The sequence below is a fragment of the Mytilus galloprovincialis genome, chromosome 1, assembly GCF_965363235.1.
Source record: "Mytilus galloprovincialis chromosome 1, xbMytGall1.hap1.1, whole genome shotgun sequence".
Taxonomy (NCBI): Eukaryota; Metazoa; Mollusca; class Bivalvia; order Mytilida; family Mytilidae; genus Mytilus; species Mytilus galloprovincialis.
The window spans coordinates 11645236-11653704 of record NC_134838.1 but is presented as its reverse complement, the minus strand read 5'-3'; the positions used below and the strand labels follow the sequence as shown (position 1 = coordinate 11653704).

Here is an 8469-nt window from a genome sequence, read left to right as displayed (position 1 = left end):
TCGACAACATCATTGCGACATTAACAATATCTTCAAACATGACCGTTGTTCCCTTGAACACTTACAGTTTTGAGTAAGAAAATCGCCAAAAACTTAAGATTCATCAACGTCAATTTTTAGCTTGTCACGTCACACTCATTATCATCAGCTGTTGAGCACCTTGTCAAAGAAGTCGGCACATGGAAATCACAATGGAAAGATGGATTTTGCATACATTTTGAGGTAAATACGTTGTAAATTGTAACTCTTTATCATCGGTACCCATTTCTTCTTATTGAATTTGTTGAAGTGAATCAAAAAATTCATAATTCGTCATGTATTTCGATAACCGACGACGAAAACCATTGACCTATGAATCAATCAATGAAACAATAAAGTTGGCTAAACGGAAACAATGCTCGGAGAAAGATTGTTTTAATATTAGTTATAGTAGACTTGACTTTTTCCAAGCCAACTGTTACATAATAATTACCCCTCCCCCCATTTAATTCCCCCTTGGTTTAGTGTATGCAATAAATTAAAACTATTCATTTATGTATACATAGCTCCTTAACTTTGGTAGTAAGGGGTGCACCCCTATATTATCATAAAAATAAAATTGAGAATGGAAATGTATACCAAGTCCACCTCTCCTTAGGCTTAGTCAATTTTTTTTATACTTTTATACACCACCCACACAAATGACCAGTGTTGGTGTTTTTACATGTTAAACAAAGAATGACATTGTTTTTTTTTAATTGACTTAATTTGTGATTTAAGCATGAATTTTATAAATATAAAACTTGGATTTGTTTCACAAATAGTATTTATATATCCATTGTCATTTCTAAGTTTATGAGAAAATACCAGTCACACAAAGACAAAGAATTTATAAATGCATGTACAAACAAATAAAATGTACTATTAAGTCATATTTCAGTTAACAGGCTACTGAGATTTTACAAAATGAGAGAATTTGCTCATCTCAGTTAATATATTATCCAATTTAATTTTTAGTTAAAGATATGAAAATTTTAAATTGATCACCACTTTCATTCAATTGACATTTTTAAGACTATTTATTACTTGTAGGATTTGCTTGATAACTATTAAAATGTTATAATACAAATAAGTGACTTTAAAATTTGTCAATCTACATTGATATAAATATTTCAATATCATACAGATTAAATACCTGACAGTCTTTTAAATATTTGCCACTGGACATTAAGCAACCAACAATCAATCTTTTTTTTTTTAAATATCTCCTTTATTGCCTATTTCCTACATGTTTTAAAAAAAACTTTTGGTGTGTTTATTGCTTTTAAAGTTTTGATTATGCAATTTTATATTTGTCTTTTGCAGAATTTGTATTCACTGTTTTTTTTTTACTGCTTCCAAGTGACTTGACATGTAGGAAGTCTGCATTATCATGTAAGCATTCAAATATTATATTATTGTAACTGACACTTATTTTATAGTCACATGAAGTGATATGAAAGCTATTTAAAGATTAATTGCTTATGAGTTTAGATTAATCTGTCTATTATATTTATGTGTTAAGAAAGTCAACAAACATGGCAATTATTTTATTACAAACATGTAAGTTTACTATTGGTTTTACCAACCACTGCTGATACTAAGGGCTTAGGCTATTAAGCTTACTAAAATTTGATTATATTGAAGTTCTATTTTTGTATCAGAATAAGAATAAGATAATTTTTATGTTCAAAATATTAATAACAGGACACATTAAGAGCATGTAAATCAAGTACAATGATTGAAGTAATAGATGCATATATATAGCAATGGGGCTTATAAATTAATTATATTGTGTATAATGATATCCTTTTTTTTTTGCAGAATTTTAAGATGAATGAGAAACAATGGCCACTTCCAATACAATAGCACATTTGATAAAATGAATAAGACTCAAGGACTGCACTTGTCATTCAAAGGAAGATCAACAAATGAAACCCAAACAAGGATATTATTTTCATATTATCAGATTCCTGTACATTGAGATATAAAGAGAAAATTAATTTTCCTGAAAAGGCAACTCTTTACTTAATATATATATATGTGTGTGACAAAATGAATGGAATCAAGACTGTTTTAACTGTGCTAAAAGGAATACAAATTAGAACAATGTAGAAGTTAATTGACTGTATTAAAAATAAGTGAGAAAAACAATTTGCTGCTGTATTAAAAAGCAGGTTCAACAAAAGGAAATATGTTGAAATGAATGAATAACTAACTGCAATGATTCTGGAACATGTGTTCATGATCAACAAAGGAAAAATTTATAAGAAAGTGGAGAACATATAGTATGTGATATTGTGTCCTAATTAATATGATCACTGAGGAGAGGATGTTTCACTGAACTTTTAATTCATAAATGTGTCACTGTGTAGATCTACAAATTGTGATTTCATTCGGTGGATAAAGTATATTAATTAGCTGTGCTCCATGGAATATTTAAATCAAAATTATTAATATTGTTTATTAATAATAATGTGAAACAAAAGCAAAAGTGTTAGGAATGATGAAATGTTTTCACATACAAATTAGCAAATAGATTCATCAATAGGATCACCCATTCCCTAATTTCTATGATTGTGAAACATGCTTTATAACAAAAAACAAAAAATTCTATGTTATTTGGTTATGATGGTAAGTTGTGACACATTGAAAAACATACCACATGAAGTAAAATAAGTCATGTTGGCTGCATTTAATACACAATTTCAAATCAATCAATCAGTGAATGTATATTTTAGATTACTTGGGTTAAATGAAACAACTTTGAGATTGCCCTGTAGGGTTTTCTGTTAGACACTGATCATATATTCCCTTACAAAAACATTCACTCCACCTTTTCAGTAAGTACCAAATAATGCTTATTGAAGAGCAATTATCAATATTAATTCAATTTTCTAATTACATGAAGCTTAAAAAGATGATAAATATTATAACTTTAACTTTTCAACATGGTTTAAACTGATGTCTGCTAGTTTTATGCTGTTTATCATTAAAAATAAACACCTTATTGATGGTTAGCATTGCAATTGTAAAAGATAATATATTATTATATTGATATAAATAAAATAAAGATAATTAAAACAGTTGTCCAAGTTATACATACATAGAATAAATACATATTCTGGAGTTTTAAGTATGCTTGAATGAGACACAGAATGTTCATTGAATGTGTACATGGTGTAAAGGGAATATCGGGAATGTGTGATAAAAATGTTGCAGGATTTGATTTATAATTAAATTTCCATTAGCTCTTGGACTTTGGTATAAATTGATATAATAGTCCCATACTTTCTGACCATCATAAGTTTTTTTTCTATGAAATCAACATCTATTTTTCTTAAACTATGTTTTCTATCATGTGGTAATTAGATTTATTGAGAGAAAAATAAGCAGGACATTGAATATATATATATTCCAAGCTGTCATTACTATATGGTGTGATTGCCACTGTGACCAACGATTGAATGATGTACAGTGTATGGGTCTGTATGAGTCTGACATGAAGAATGAGCAAGATTCAAGATTTTATTGTACACTCTGACAGTTTACACTGTTACAAGAGGCAAAACCCAAACATGAGAGGCACCTCATCTGACAAAATAGAAAACACAATTCAAAGAACTATCTGAGTGATTGAATGGTGTTTAACAACACTTCCCACACTGTTGTGCGAATACACGGAGGTCATGTTTTATTGGTAGATAAGGGAGCTACCATTTGATTTTTATGGGGGGGCTAGGATGAAATTTGAAAAAAATAGGCAGGACAGGAGTTTTGAGTAAAAAAAAAAGGCAGGATGAGACACTTGCAAAAAAAAAAAGTCAGGACGACAATTTAGGTAAAAAAAAGTCAGGATAAACTAAAAAAAAAAAGGCAGGACCGAACAGAGTGAAAAATAAAAAGGCAGGACAGAGATTTCAGCTAAAAAAAAATGCAGGACAAATTTTTTCATCCTAGCCCCCCCATAAAAATCAAATGGTAGCTCCCTAAAGCTACAGTGTCCGTAGAAAAATTCAATAAATAATTTTTTTGCCAAAAAATACCAAACAGAAAGAAAAGGGGTATTCATACCAAGCCGATGTGTAATTATAATCATTCTGATCTATTCTCCGAGTAAAATATATATTTATATACTTTGTTTCTTTTATTAAATAAATTGGTTATGGAGAAAATGCAACAAAACGTACATTTAAATAAAGATCAGCAACAATTTCCCGATGACTGAAATTTTTATTTCTTATTACAGAATTACTTCCCTTTGAAAATCACTTGTGCGTTTGTAAATAATGACGGTCCCGAAAACTTGTGAAACAAGTTAACTTTGACTCAAAAGTGCTAGCGTGTAGAAATGATGAAATTTCGATTCAAATGAACTTGCAGAAAGCTGAATATTAATATTTTACGAAAACTGCTACTCGGTTCTTGTTGTTTATACCGTTTAAGTGTTAAACGATGTTATATCTGAAGGTCATAGTATTTTTGGCGCAATTCAGTCGAAAATCTCCGTTTATTTAATTAATCTTTTTATTCAAAGGAGGCGAGTAGCACTTTTCTAATACTTTAGTATATAAGCTATCCACAGATAACACTACTTAGAAAAAAAAGAGTGTCTACACGCTAGCACTTTTGAGTTTACTGTTTTCACGTTTATAAATAGATTCTGAGTGTCACGTGATAACCACGTGATAATTTGAGAATGTTATTTTTGAAAACGAAAATTTATATTGTCAACATACTAGCAAAACTAAAAAATATAACAAATTACACTATAAATGAGTCAAAAAGTCTTTTTATTAAAAGTTGAAATTTAAGTATCATTTTTTCATTTTTTTGAAAATACAGCATTAACATACCCGCGTTATTCAAAATTGGCTATTTCTTAATTTTCACGGGTATTTTGGCATTTAGGTCCTCCGTAAACCCTACAATGGTCATTGCGGCACATATCATTTATACTCAGTTTGTTCCTCTATCAATAAGTTTTAATTTGGTGTATAAATTTTGCCTTGCTTAGGGACTGAAGGGTTGCAGCAGTCCATTCCATTATTCAAAATAAGTTATTTCTCAATGTTCAAGCGTATTTCGATATTTAGGTCCTTCGTTACTCCTCTAATATGCGTTGCAGAACATGTTGACTATATACATTTTTTCCTCTCGTAATATGCTTTCTAATGAGGTATAAGGTTTCTCTATAATTAGGGGCTAAACGGTCACAGCATTCCATTCCATTATTCAAAATATCTATTTCATTATTCAAAATTGGCTATTTCTTAATTTTCACGCGTATTTTGGCAATTAAGTCTTCTAATATTCGTTGCGGAACATATTGACTATATAAATTTTGTTCCTCTTGTAATCAGCTTTAGAATGAGGTATAAGATTTATCTATAATAAGGGGCTAAAGGGTCGCCGCAGTCCATTCCATTATTCAAAATATCCATTTCATTATTCAAAATTGGCTATTTCTTAATTTTCACGCGTATTTTGGCAATTAGGTCTTCTAATATTCGTTGCGGAACATATTGATTATAAGCATGTTGTTCCTCTTGTAATCAGCTTTCGAATGAGGTATAAGGTTTATCTATAATTAGGGGCTAAAGGGTCGCCGCACTCCATTCCATTATTCAATATATCCATTTCATTATTCAAAATTGGCTATTTCTTAATTTTCACGCGTATTTTGGCAATTAAGTCTTCTAATATTCGTTGCGGAACATATTGACTATATAAATTTTGTTCCTCTTGTAATCAGCTTTCGAATGAGGTATAAGGTTTATCTATGATTAGGGGCTAAAGGGTCGCCGCAGTCCATTCCATTATTCAAAATATCCATTTCATTATTCAAAATTGGCTATTTCTTAATTTTCACTCGTATTTTGGCATTTAGGTCTTCAAATATTCGTTGCGGAACATATTGACTATAAGCATGTTGTTCCTCTTGTAATCAGCTTTCGAATGAGGTATAAGGTTTATCTATAATTAGGGGCTAAAGGGTCGCCGCACTCCATTCCATTATTCAAAATATCCATTTCATTATTCAAAATTGGCTATTTCTTAATTTTCAAGCGTATTTTGGCATTTAGGTCTTCTAATATTCGTTGCGGAACATATTGACTATATACATTTTGTTCCTCTTGTAATCAGCTTTCGAATGAGATATAAGGTTTATCTATAATAGGGGCTAAAGGGTCGCCGCAGTTCATTCCATTATTCAAAATATCCATTTCATTATTCAAAATTGGCTATTTCTTAATTTTCACGCGTATTTTGGCATTAAGGTCTTCTAATATTCGTTGCGGAAACTTTAATAGCTGACTATGCGGTATGGGCTTTGTTCATTGTTGAAGGCTGTACGGTGAGCTATAGTTGTTAATGTCTGTGTCATTGTGGTCTTTCTGGATATTTGTCTCATTGGCAATCATACCACATCTTCTTTTTTATATTTCCTCATTTTTATGCATATTGTGGCATTTAGGTCCTCCGTAAACCGTCTTATGGTCATTTCGAATCAAGATATAGCTATAGTGTCACAGTCAATTTTTATATATTTTTTCACTATTCACCGCTTCAATTTGAATAATGAAACATAAACCATTTCATTATTCATTATTCATTTTATAATATTGAATAGTGAATAATGAACTATTTCATTATTCATTATTGAATAATGAATAATGAACTATGAATAATGGACGTACTTCAGCGCGGTATTATCATACTAGTATTGTAAAGTCTTAATGTTGACCCAATCATTATACCGCCGCTTCGAAAAAGCGGGGGTATACTGTTTTGTCCCTGTCTGTCCGTCCGTCCAACCGTCCATCCGTCAGTCACTCAGTCAGTTCATCCATCCGTTCCATGAATACTTTCGTTGCATTTTTTTTATGAACTATAATTCAAGGATTTCTGAAAGGTTTATTGAAGTTGGCTATATCATGTGACGCGTTTTCAGATTCATTGTCAACAACTTCCTGTTTACCGAACACCTTTCACATGACAGCCAAGTTAAAAATGTTCGTCACATTGTTCTCAGGAACTACAATACAATGATTTCTGAAATTTGGTTTCAATGTTTATACAAGTCAGCTATACTGTGTGATGCTTTTTCAGATTCATAACTCAACAACGAAATTTTTGAGCGGGGGAATCATCAGTAGTTTGCACTATCACTCGTTGTTCTTGATTTATATGCTCTTTATAGACCCTTTAATTTGGAAAATGAAATATTCTTTTCTGTTCTATTCTATATACAGATTTCGAAATGAGTATATATATTCGAACTACCTAAGCCTTATTTTATATATACGGAGTTATTTTTTAAGACATGTTATTACATATTTAAAAGTAATAATACAGACACACAAATTTTATTTGACCCTAACACCCTGATACTTGTCTTGATAAGTGTCGGACTTATGGGTTATCGGAGTATTGGGCTGTCGGAGCAATGGGTTGTCGGACTAATGGGTTATCGGACTAATGGGCTGTCGGAATAATGGCGTGTAACCGATTAAAAAAGTCTCAAAACTTAAGTTCACATTTTAATGTTTGATGAAGCAGAACTTTAAAAGTGTGCAGTGAATCTTGTGCTCACAGTAGTTATTGTCATTATTATGTTTACATAAGACTTATAAAGGAATTAAGAAGGTACCAAGAAATAATTCACAGTTCAATTTAATGATCATGATTGGAAGGAAATGGTACGGAAGTTTACATATGACAAAAAGAAATTGATAGTATTTTTGGCGAAAGACTTAAACGGTTCTTTGTATTATATAGTACAGCTCTTCTATAAAAGCATGCAAAAAAAAACTTTGATTGAGTGACTTGCTTGCTATGTTTGCCTGGATGTTTTCAAACAATAGGTAGGCGGAGTTTCAATACATACTGGGATTTGATTGGACAAACACAAACTGACAGGAATTGAAGTTAATGTTTATTGTCCAAACAAATTCTAGTATATAGTAAACAGACTACTTACCTGTCGTTTACAAACATCCAAACAATCATAGCAAGCAATTTGATCAATGGTTTGCTTTGCATATATTTATAGAAGAGCTGTAAATTCTAAAAAAAAAAATTCTTGTTGTCGTAGATGGTTAAATCCTCAACAAAATCTCAATAACTTTGTTAGAACGAATAAAGTTTTTAAATCAAATTTTCGTGGACTTTTTAGCTTCCACCCTGACGAGGCATGTTAGCTGTTCGTATGCTCTTGCACCTGACGCACGGAAACTTTCACATTTCCATCTTCTTTTCTGAAATATTTTACCCAGCTCATACTTGACAGGATTGTTATCCTAGTAAAATGTGTAACCAATGAATTTAACAGAAGTTAAAAATTCCACAATACTATATAATTCATTTTATGTGTCAATTTGTTTGAAAAAAGTCGAAAAGAAGAGAGTTTTTTTAATGTCATGATTATCTGTCGCTTTCTAGATCGAT

General features: G+C 30.9%; 1 long non-coding RNA gene across 1 annotated transcript; it reads left to right on the top strand.

Moving 5' to 3' along the window:
- The first annotated feature begins 335 nt into the window (after window positions 1-335).
- On the top strand, window positions 336-3106 carry LOC143065246 (uncharacterized). Its single transcript, XR_012975435.1, has 2 exons — window positions 336-1413; window positions 1843-3106. It is a non-coding gene; the product is annotated as an uncharacterized LOC143065246 (long non-coding RNA).
- Window positions 3107-8469: the final 5363 nt, after the last annotated feature.